Below are 12942 nucleotides of genomic sequence, written 5' to 3'. Positions count from 1 at the left end.
AAGATTTTTGGCATATTATTAAAAGATTTCTGACTATTATGCTTTTATAACTGACAGTAGAGTAAAAAAGTTCAATCAGTTCAATTTGCCTGGCAGGAATTATAGTAAGACTGGAAAGAATTTATGTTCTTGCTGCTGAATTTAGTAAGTTTCAGGCTTTTTCACGCCTCAGCTTTTCGCTAGCAAATAATTTGCTGGTATTTAAAAATACAGACTATATAATAAACAAAATAATAAATAAATAAAACCATATCATTAAAATATAAATTGATTCATTTGTCCTGCTCCACCTGATGTAGAGGGCAGTTGAGAATACGCTTGCTTTCTTTTTTCAGATCCAGTAAGGATCTGGCCAACAAAATATTCATATTCCCAAACTGCAAAATGCGCTTAACTTATATTGTATTATATTTAGTTGCACATTTATGTTTAGCAAGTTTCCCTCTTTCGTATTCAAAAATTAAATTTAATGTTAAATATAAACATTCTTTTAAAAAAAACTTTTTACTTTAAACTGTTTTTTTTATTATAAACATTTTTTTTTTTAAACTTTAAACTGTTTCTTATGAAATCGCATGCACAGTAGGAGTAACGCTACAAATGTCAGAAGAGTGACATATTTGACTGCAGTTTTTGGTGTGCACAATAAATTGTGTATAAATTTAAAATACAGGTTTTTTTGTGAGCAGATATTTTAAAGAATATCAAAATATGTGGCCTGTATTCAAACCCTTCCCATGGACATTAGCTAGACCTTGTCTTGTGCGATTAGAAAATTCTTTATATTCTAAATTCACTACAGCTCTGTGCTCTTGGTCCTGAAGGGCAGTAAATATTTCGTAAAATAAGAAATAAAAATATTATAGTATAAATACATTCACGTTTAAGATTTATTGATGTTGTGGATAACAGAGATCAGGAATTAAAAATATATTTGGAGAAAGGCTGTATTTAATAGAAAGGAGAGATTAAACGTGTTAGTTAGGGAAGCTTCTGGAACAGGGATCTCAAACTGGAGAAACCCGGGCCCCTCGCTAGGAGGTCTCCCGCTCAGAGGACCACTTGGGTTTTTTCACTGAAAGAAAAATAAATAATATATATATAATCTGCTAAATAACCAACAGTAAAATTTTAAGTTGAAGGCCTGCATTCCCCATAGATACACCTGATTCTCTATCCAGCCCCTAAACGTCTACACTGTCTTCCGTTTCCTATTCTCCTGTGTGTCACAAGCTCTCCCCGTGTCTGTAAGTGGTCCCTCTGAGTGCCTCAGTCAAAGTTACCTGAACTGGTTCCTCTAAACAGCCCCCAGTGTGTGATCGTGGGGGAGACAGTGTGTCTTGCAGTGGTGTCCCTGCTGTTGTGCCCTGAACTTCATGGACTCTGGGCTCATCGTCACCCTGTACTGGATAAGTGATTATAAAATATACATGAAGGGTTTGATACATGCTGACCTTTTCCCTGCCCCTTTGACCTTCAAAAGGAAAAGCAAATGTTTCACGCTGTCATACATGGTCCTGTTTCACATACAGACCCTAAGAGGCTCTAACACAAATCCTTAATAGCTTCTTAATAGCTGTTTATAAAACATCTTACATTAGTTTTCTGCAACATTGTAAGATCATCTGCTTATCTTTATTCCTCTTGGTAATATATATCACATCATAATACCTTCAGTAAAATTACCAAACATGATAATCAATGACTTAATAGTAACTCTCCTGTGTTTCCAGGTGGGGGTAACGTGAGGCTGGTGGATGGCACTGGTCCCTGTGCTGGGAGAGTGGAGGTTCTTCATGAAGGAGAGTGGGGCACAGTGTGTGATGATGACTGGGACATGGAGGATGTTGCAGTGGTGTGTAGAGAGATGCTATGTGGAGAAGCAGCACAAGTACAATATGGAGGTCATTTTGCAGCAGGAATAGGGAAGATATGGATGGATGATGTGTCTTGTAAGGGGTCAGAGTCGACGCTGAAAGACTGTACACACAAAGGATGGGGAGATAATGACTGTGATCATGCTGAGGATGCTGGAGTCGTCTGCTCAGGTAAGAAATAGGGTGTTAAGAAGCCGTATCTTTATTATTATTTACAAATACAATTTCTCTGCCGTAAAACAAAAATTAGGTCTTGTGAAATATTAACATTCTTACAACTAATATATTACAGAATCTAAACTACAGACCAGTATCTACTGTGGGAACAGGATAATTCTTCCATTTAAATATACACTGGAATTAATCATTGTAAATAAAATAATAGACAATGTTAATAAACTATTGCCTCTTTTTCCTTCTGTAAACTTCACAGATCACCGTGAGGTCAGACTGGCACAAGGTCCACACCTGTGCTCTGGGAGAGTGGAGATGCGGCATGGACGAACCTGGGGCACAGTGTGTGATGCTGACTTTGACCTGCAGGATGCAGAGGTTATTTGTCGGCAGCTGGGCTGTGGGATCCCAGTGGTGCTAGGGGAGGATGCGTTTAGGAAGGGGGGCAGAAATATGTGGGCAGAGGAGATCCAGTGTAGAGGGAACGAATCACATATTTACTTCTGCCCAAAATCACCTACGAAGAAGCAGAGCTGCTCACAAGAAAATGCAGCAGGACTGGTGTGTTCTGGTAAGAGCAACATTACTAATAGTTATAGAGCATAACATGTGTTATTGAGTGAGGCGCAGTGCTTCACTGCCTTCTGTAGGTAACACTGCCTTGTGTATCAAGGTACATTGTCACATTCAGCATATTTTTATACACAAGCTAGACAGGTTGGCTCCCCATCCAGGGTTGTTCCCTGCTTTGTGCCCGTAACTTTCTTGATAAACTCCGGACTCCCAACAACCCTCAATTGGACAAGCGGCTTTAGAAAATGGATGGATGGATAAACAAGCTACCTAAAAACACATTTACTTAAATACTATGTTTTCCGTGTATTTCAAAACATTTTTACCTTCCTGGTGTCTCTACAATGCCCGTGTTCTGTGAACTACTAATTTGTGTTTATTTCATGACGCATCACGACAAAGATGTTCCCCTGCCTCATTCCATGTGTTTGCTGCAAACTGATGTACTGGATCAATGGTTATGGAAAACTGATGGATAGACAATTTGTTTCTTATAATCCTGTAGTTAAAATACAGATGTTAAACCCCCTGTGCTGATTGCAGGGTACAGAGACTCCAGGCTGGTGGGCGGCCCTGACTCCTGCTCCGGGAGGGTGGAGCTGCAGTACCTCAGTGAGTGGGGGACAGTGTGTGATGCATCCTGGTATATAAGAGCAGCCAGTGTCCTCTGTCGGCAGCTGCAGTGTGGGGGCGCTGTGGCAGTGCCAGGGCAGGCCTGGTTTGGAGAGGGGAGGGGCCGCATTTGGGCTGATGTGTTTGAGTGCCAGGGGAATGAGACACACCTCTCCCAGTGTGCTGTGTCCTCATGGAGTCGAGCTGCATGCTCTCATGGACGGGATGCAGGACTCATCTGTCAGGGTGAGCAATGATGGACTTATTACTGCATGAGCGGTATATTTTCACATGTAAACTTGGGGTTTTCTGTCAGATCATCATATAAACCTGCTAGAATATGCTCCATTTATGCTATTCATATTGAACTTTAGTGATGTTTCTGCAGGGTCTAAATCTCTCTCAGCCCTCGATGGGACAGTACGACTTTCTGGAGAGAGTGGCTGTGAGGGTCACGTGGAGGTTTACTACCAGCAGACCTGGAGCAGAGTTCTCATGGACTCCTGGAACATCAGGGAGGCCTCTGTGGTCTGCAGGCAGCTGGGCTGTGGCTCTGCAGTGAGGCTGTACAGCTCCTCCCTGTCTGGGACAGGGGACAGTGATGTGTGTCTGACAGGGTATCACTGCTCTGGGAGTGAGTCTCACCTGATGAACTGCAGTGATCCACACAGAGTCAACTGCAGCTCCAGTGCACAGGTGTCCATAGTGTGCTCCAGTGAGTGCATTTTCAGTTATACATGTTACAGATATACAAGTAAAATTATCATCCTATTGCTCATGTGGCCTCTATTCTTTTTAACTTTATTCATATCCTCCCTCCTTTCTTCCTCCTCTGAAGAGCACAGATCCCTCAGGCTGGTGGGTGATGCTGGGGGCTGTGCAGGGAGGCTGGAGGTGCTCCACCAGGGCTCCTGGGGGACAGTGTGTGGAGACTCCTGGGACCTGAAGGATGCTCAGGTGGTGTGCAGGCAGCTCCAGTGTGGGACGGCTCTCAGTGACCCAGTGCCCACCTTCTTTGGAGCAGGATCTGGACCCATCTGGCTGGATGAGGTGGACTGTGAGGGGAATGAGACGTCTCTGTGGGACTGTCCAGTACAATGGGGACAGAACGACTGTCAGCACAAGGAAGATGTGGGAGTTGTGTGTTCAGGTAAGGCTGTGTGATGTCCATTATTGAATTTATCAGGTTACTTTAAATTTAAATTAAGCATAATTTAACTGGGTGTCCTGTGGTGAGCCACTTGTCAGCTGTATGACACATTTACGGGTTTGCCGGTTTGGCTGCTGCCTCTGTAGCTGCAGTTTGCATGGTCACCCTTTGCTCATGTTGGTGTCTTCTAGGCATTCTGGATTCATCCCTTTGTAAACAAATGGATGTTTAGGTGAATTGATGTTTGCAAATTGCCTATAATGAGTGCTTGCCCTGTAATATACTGGCATCCAGTCCAGGGTGTCCCCTGCTCTGTGTTTGCTGGGATAGGATTAGGGCTCACTGTGTCCCTGAACTTGTATTAAACCTGAAAGTAATTATTACATATAATTTTATTTTGATCTCCCTTTTTTCTTGTAGATTTTAATGGTATCCAACTGGCAGGAGGCTGCTCTGGACAGCTGGAGGTTTTCTACAATAACACTTGGGGAAATGTTTGCTTCAGTAACATGGATACAAGCACAGCTAGTCTCATATGTCAGCATCTTAACTGTGGAAAGAGTGGCACTGTTTCTAAAACTAGGTCTCGGCTGGAAGGGGCCCCACACTGGCTTGACGAGCTCCAGTGTCGCCCCCATGACTCCACAGTATGGCAGTGTCCGTCTGCTCCCTGGGGAGGGAATGTGTGCCATGATGAGAAAGTGGCTGAAATCACCTGTGATGGTAAATGAGTGATTTAACTGATTTAAAACAATAGTTAATTTGTCACATATCATTCTGTGATTTGTGGTACCCAGCTTCAAAAATGTTATATACTGAAGGTTTAATCTTTATTCTTGAAACCTGGTTATATTTTGCTTTTCTGCTTAATACGGGGTACTTCCAGAGTTATGTCACTGGAGTTCAGACTCGTTATTGAGTCCAGTGCAGTGTATGGAGTTTTAGCGTCTCTGATTTCTTATATTAACTTCAGTATTTTTCAAACATTGTGCGCACAGCCTCTCATGCTACCATCATGTGCGCCAAGTCAGCAGTTATCCTGTTTGTAACATAAACCATGAGTTTCTGCACAAGACATTCAGCAAAAAGAAGCAGACTGAGGGATGCATATGGCATGACTTTCAATTCCTATCATTATTTGGAAAGGAAACATGAAGATAAGCATGCAGGTTAATGCCACACAACTCAGTATACCGACAGGCAATGACTGGCCTAGTGTCCAGACAAAATTAGCTTTACGTAGCAATATACTATCCGGCTCTCTAGGCAATGTTTTTTAATAATTATTATTTTTGTACTTTATTAATCCCTGTGTCTGAAATTCTGATTCTTATGCGTCACAATCCTTGGTCTCCAGTAAGGCAGTCAGTCAGTGTTCAGCTTCCCTCGGAGCACTAATGTTTCAGGCGAGATTAGGGGACAATTGACAAACAGGGTCAGTTTAGGCTTGGTTAGTATCTAATTTTTCATAATGTTATACTGTCCAGACATTATACTGTATTTCTATTGTATTTTCAAATGCAGGAATGTTCTGATATTTTAAAATCTTGGCAATAAAATTTGCCCACCGGGGGGGTGGGGGGGGTGGTTGGGCATGATGAATTTTGCTGATAAATGCTAAAAAATTTATTAACCCAAAGTACCATGGTATATCATATTGCTTTAACGTCCAAGTCTAGATGAACTGCCAAACAAACCTATAACACAATTAAATGCCAAGAAATCAGTCCCTTTAAATGTGATAAGGAGTTATTGCATATGTGCAAAATTTACTTCTTTGATGTGACATTTGTTCAACAACTGACCATGTTCAGCAATTGTCCCTAGTCACCCCCTCAAGAGCCTAATGGTTTTGTCATTGATCTGCTGGGGCAGATCAATCAAACCAGCAATTTTTCAGACATAGGAGTCTTTACCCTCTGAGTTACACACCACCTTCTGACTAAACACATTAAACGTAGGTAGCTACATGCTTAAATGAAGTTATTGGGGCATATTTTAAAATCAGTGATGCTATATGTTTGCTGATGGTAGCTATTAGCTTGGAAGTTACAAAAATGATGTGACTCCACTGTATAATTAAAAAAGCCTTTTATACAGTAGGAACTTTGTTTTGTTTTTAGCACATTCTTTGGTTTCAGAACCAATTTTAAATGTGATCAGCAGGATACAGTCATGTTACAATGAAATTAATACCTAAAACATGATGCAGTGGAGGTGTGATTCTGTTACCTTTGTGTTTAACATATCATTTATTTCTTAGTTGAAAGTAATTATTTCTAATGTTATATAAATATTTATAGATTTGTTAAAAATAACTGCAAAACCATTAAAACAAATGATTCTCCTTTGCTTTCAGACAGTGATGGTGTGAGGCTGGTGAATGGAAGCAGTCCTTGTGCTGGGAGAGTGGAGGTTCTTTATCAAGGACAGTGGGGCACAGTGTGTGGTGATGACTGGGATGAGATTGATGCTACAGTGGTGTGTAGACAGCTGTTCTGTGGGGAGGCTGCAGTGGTACGACGATATGGTAACTTTGGGCCTGGAACAGGGAACATCTGGATGGATGAGGTGTCCTGTATTGGATCAGAGTCAACACTGAAGGAGTGTAGATCAGAAGGCTGGGGCAAACATAACTGTGCTCATGAACATGATGCTGGAGTCATCTGCACAGGTGAGACACAAGTAACTATTTCCACATCTACATCCTGTGCTACTCTTAATGGCAAATACTGGCAAAAACTAATCATCACCTCTTCTAGTTTGTTCAATATTGTGTTTTCAATACCTATTTGCTTTAAAAGTTGAAGTACAGTATCACACATGCATAATTCATACTTATAATGTTACTAAAGTGTTTCTGTGTAATTGTGCTTTTTTGATAACATGCTTGTATAATACATGTCGTGATACATGGTATTCTTCTTTAGATTTTCAAAGTATAGTATTTATTAGGGATAAGCCAAATACCTGGTTGAAACAAGTATCCGGTATGGATACCATGTTCTCTCCGAAGCTGATTGTCATGCGATTCTGGGTTTCTTTACAGTTTCTCACTGGGTTTCAGGTACACTCAGTGACACTCATTGGATGCCACACAAACTGTTCCTCCCACATAACCTTTAAATGCAGGTTGTTCTTCTCTCCCAACACCAGTAACTGAATGAAGTTCACATGAGTAGCAGAGCATTTTCTGGACATCCCTGAGTGATCTTTAAGTGAAGTGTTTGACCTGCATTGCATACAACAACACAGCTTTATATGTGTAAACTCTGTTCTATCGTGTGCTGCGTGCGTTTCAAAATCTCTTGGTTTGTTCTGCATATGTGACTTGTTTACTTTGCTTGCATGCAAGTTTATTTAGATGCACGTTTAATTTTCATAGGTCATTTTGTGTTTCCTAGTTCTCTCGTGTATTTTAAACGTTTACTATATTGTGTTCTGTCTAAAACATTTAGTTTTACTAACTACAGTAAAACTGGTCTAAGTTACCGGCTTGTAACTCGTCAATGTGCACAAGTCGACGCTCAAGCAAAAGTCCCGATTTTTCCTAATGATGTTTCCTTTAAAATTCCTTGTGTAAATCGCCGTTTGTAAGTCGTCAAATTCCCTTAGTCGTCACCTAAATCCCGAACAACACAAATGAATGGATTTTCCTACCTGTAAGTCGACACCCCAATCGCTGCATTCCCGCCGCCTGCTTCCCGCCGCCTGCTTGTCACCACGGCAATGTAGAAACGGGGAATCCCCACCTATCGCACTAGTCGCTCCCTGGGCTTAAGTCTCGTGTGTATAGTGCGGTGTAGTAGAGGTGTGGTGTTATACACTCACCTAAAGGATTATTAGGAACACCTGTTCAATTTCTCATTAATGCAATTATCTAATCAACCAATCACATGGCAGTTGCTTCAATGCATTTAGGGGTGTGGTCCTGGTCAAGACAATCTGCTGAACTCCAAACTGAATGTCAGAATGGGAAAGAAAGGTGATTTAAGCAATTTTGAGCATGGCATTGTTGTTGGTGCCAGACGGGCCGGTCTGAGTATTTCACAATCTTCTCAGTTACTGGGATTTTCACGCACAACCATTTCTAGGGTTTACAAAGAATGGTGTGCAAAGGAAAAAACATCCAGTATGCGGCAGTCCTGTGGGCGAAAATGCCTTGTTGATGCTAGAGGTCAGAGGAGAATGGGCCGACTGATTCAAGCTGATAGAAGAGCAACTTTGACTGAAATAACCACTCGTTACAACCGAGGTATGCAGCAAAGCATTTGTGAAGCCACAACACACACAACCTTGAGGCGGATGGGCTACAACAGCAGAAGACCCCACCGGGTACCACTCATCTCCACTACAAATAGGAAAAAGAGGCTACAATTTGCACGAGCTCACCAAAATTGGACAGTTGAAGACTGGAAAAATGTTGCCTGGTCTGATGAGTCTCGATTTCTGTTGAGACATTCAAATGGTAGAGTCAGAATTCGGCATAAACAGAATGAGAACATGGATCCATCATGCCTTGTTACCACTGTGCAGGCTGGTGGTGGTGGTGTAATGGTGTGGGGGATGTTTTCTTGGCACACTTTAGGCCCCTTAGTGCCAATTGGGCATCGTTTAAATGCCACGGCCTACCTGAGCATTGTTTCTGACCATGTCCATCCCTTTATGACCACCATGTACCCATCCTCTGATGGTTACTTCCAGCAGGATAATGCACCATGTCACAAAGCTCGAATCATTTCAAATTGGTTTCTTGAACATGACAATGAGTTCACTGTACTAAAATGGCCCCCACAGTCACCAGATCTCAACCCAATAGAGCATCTTTGGGATGTGGTGGAACGGGAGCTTCGTGCCCTGGATGTGCATCCCACAAATCTCCATCAACTGCAAGATGCTATCCTATCAATATGGGCCAACATTTCTAAAGAATGCTTTTAGCACCTTGTTGAATCAATGCCACGTAGAATTAAGGCAGTTCTGAAGGCGAAAGGGGGTCAAACACCGTATTAGTATGGTGTTCCTAATAATCCTTTAGGTGAGTGTATTTACTAGTCGGCAAAACGGCGAGATAGACATAAGTCGCTGAAGTGTCGACTTAGGTGTATCTCGTCAATTCTCTAAGTCGTCACTTTTAAGCTGGTCCCGCGAGTGTCGATTTAGACCGGTTTTACTGTAGATTAAGATTAGTCATGTAGCGTTTTCAGGAAGCTACTCATTGTGTATTTGGCAGCCAGCATTGCTCTCTATCACACACACAGCCTCACACTAGGGTTACCTCCTGATCCATGTCAGGACGGACACTTAGATCTAGGATGGGATTTGTAAAATACCATTTCAGTCAAAAAGACATGGATTTGACTTAAGCACTGAGTTCTTGTTGTGTACTGATCAGTCAGTCTCCTATAATCATGCATGTTTCACTAATGTTAATGTGAAACAGCTAGATGGGGCTTTCAATCAAGGAAACAAACCAGTCAAAGCAGAAAAAGAACTGAACTATTTAGATAAGTGCAGGAACCTTTCAGTTTTAAAGTAGTTTGTAAAACCCAAAGTGGTTCAAAGTGCCCTTCCTGACATGGATTAGATCGTCACCCTGTCACACACAGACCACTGCTACTGACTAAAAATTTATTCAGTTGCAAGACAAAACTCCAAAAAGCAATTTAGTTCATATCATGCCTGTTATGTATTTTGGAATATTGGACAATCCAATGTTAAAAAAACACCCTCTCCCTTACATATATGATTCATACCGGTATAATATATGATCTTAGATGACACTAGCAGTTATGTTTATGTATAGCTTCATGTGGATTGTATATGTATTATCAGTGCAACGTGCTAAACCTTCTGTATATGGCCAATATAACAGAAGTTATGTATTCTTACAAGATCTGTTCCCATGGGAATATCCCCAAAATTGCAAACCTATGGGTTAAACCACGCCACAACAACATTGCCCATTCCAGAAATGTATACAGATAATTTTGTTGTATGATTTATTTAGTAAGTATCCTTCTTATCACTGGTTTCTCTTAAACCCCAGGTCACCGCGGAGTCAGGCTGGCACAAGGTCCACACCTGTGCTCCGGGAGAGTGGAGATACAGCAGATTGATACCTGGGGCACCGTGTGTGATGCTGACTTTGACCTGCAGGACGCAGAGGTTGTGTGTCGACAGCTGGGCTGTGGGATCCCAGTGGAGGTGCTGGGGGGGGCTGCATTTGGGAAGGGGGACAGTGAGCAAATGTGGAGAGAGGAGATCCAATGTAAAGGAAATGAAACCAGTATTTCCTACTGCCTGAATACACCCTCAATGCAGAATTGCTCACATGAAAATGCAGTGGCACTGGTGTGTTCTGGTAAGAACAATATTACAGCTGCTTGGAGGAAATGTAATCTTTGTCAGAAAATGTATCTATTGACATGAACTGCTGTTGATCTGCATCCATTTAAGCCAAATGTATGGTACAAATTAATTTTATTAGTCGATTTCTGAATTCATTACTAATAGTATATTGCAGGGGTGCCCAACTCCAGTCCTGGAGGGCCGGAGCCCTGTGTAGCTTACTGTAGTTCTTTCCCTGTTTCCACCATAAATGATTCAGCTCAAGAGCTGTGTGGTAATTAGCAGAAGGAGTTGAATCAGTTGTGTTAAATGAGGGGAAACCAAAAAATGTGCAGGGCTCCGACCCCCCAGGACTGGAGTTGGGCACCCCTGGTATATTGTATAAAGTATAATACGCATATGTATGAACCTTGTATGGAAGGTAGATGAATGAGTAGTCACAGTGCTTTGTGATCTTATACATGTTAACCCTCATATATTGTTAATAATAAATGCTTCCCTTAGTCTACAGAGTCGTAGATAAAAGGAGTCGGGTTACAGTTTCCAACCAAATCAGCTTTGAACATTTAGCTTAGCTCTTGTAGTGGAGCACCCTCACTACCAACAAAAATGTCTCTCCCACATTCATTCAATTCGTTTTATAAACCAAAACAAAAGCAACAAACACATTATATGTCATTTTAAATGCAAACAATAGTTATTTTAATCTGGACACAGCAAAATATATTAAAACACACAAAACACTTCAGATCTAACCCTGCACACTGTCTGCCTCGTCAGTGTACAGTATACTTACTGAAATACATCTTTCTGTGCAGAATATTCTATAAATGAGATAAAATCAAGGAGCAAAAATCACACACATTTTCCATATTATGGAAATAAAACTTTGAGCTGCTTGTGTTTGTGTGTCTCCAAGTTGCCCATATTGAATCCTTATGCATGCGCTCACTGATGACCTACCAGCTCGTCAAAGATGTTCCCCTGCTTCCAGCCCGGTGCTTCTTGGGTTAGACTTGACCTGCTGATACTCTGCACTGGATTTGTTTCTCATAATCCTGCAGTTATAATAACTCCATGTTTTGTATTTAGCGTACAGAGACTCCAGGCTGGTGGGCGGCCCTGACTCCTGCTCCGGGAGGGTGGAGCTGCAGTACCTCAGTGAGTGGGGGACAGTGTGTGATGCATCCTGGGATATAAGAGCAGCCAGTGTCCTCTGTCGACAGCTGCAGTGTGGGGGCGCTGTGGCAGTGCCAGGACAGGCCTGGTTTGGAGAGGGGAGGGGCCGCATCTGGGCTGATGTGTTTGAGTGCCAGGGGAATGAGACACACCTCTCCCAGTGTGCTGTGTCCTCATGGAGTCGAGCTGCATGCTCTCATGGACGGGATGCAGGACTCATCTGTCAGGGTGAGGACTGATAGATTTATTATTACATCAGAGGTATAGAGGAAACATGTTCATAAATTATCATGCGAAGTTGCTGGTCAGATATTCATATTGACCTGACAGAACATTCTCCAGTTGTGCTGTTCCTTTTAGTGCTATTATTACCTATTGAACTTTAGCGATGTTTCTGCAGGGTCTAAATCTCTCTCAACCCTCAATGGGACAGTACGACTGTCTGGAGAGAGTGGCTGTGAGGGTCAGGTGGAGGTTTATTACCAGCTGACCTGGAGCAAAGTTCTCATGGACTCCTGGAGCTTCAGGGAGGCCTCTGTGGTCTGCAGGCAGCTGGGCTGTGGCTCTGCAGTGAGGCTGTACAGCTCCTCCCTGTCTGGGACAGGGGACAGTGATGTGTGTCTGACAGGGTATCAGTGCTCTGGCAGTGAGTCTCACCTGGTGAACTGCAGTGATCCACACAGAGTCAACTGCAGCTCCAATCCACAGGTGTCCATAGTGTGCTCCAGTGAGTGCTCTGCATTTTCAGTTATACATGTTACAGATATACAAGTAAAATTATCATCCTATTGCTCATGTGGCCTCTATACTTTTTAACTTTATTCATATCCTCCCTCCCTTCCTCCTCCTCTGAAGAGCACAGATCCCTCAGGCTGGTGGGTGATGCCGGGGGCTGTGCAGGGAGGCTGGAGGTGCTCCACCAGGGCTCCTGGGGGACAGTGTGTGAAGACTCCTGGGACCTGAAGGATGGTGAGGTGGTGTGCAGACAGCTCCAGTGTGGGACGGCTCTCAGTGACCCAGTGCCCA

Source organism: Paramormyrops kingsleyae, chromosome 3, assembly GCF_048594095.1.
Source record: "Paramormyrops kingsleyae isolate MSU_618 chromosome 3, PKINGS_0.4, whole genome shotgun sequence".
Taxonomy (NCBI): domain Eukaryota; kingdom Metazoa; phylum Chordata; class Actinopteri; order Osteoglossiformes; family Mormyridae; genus Paramormyrops; species Paramormyrops kingsleyae.
This window is presented reverse-complemented; position numbering follows the sequence as displayed.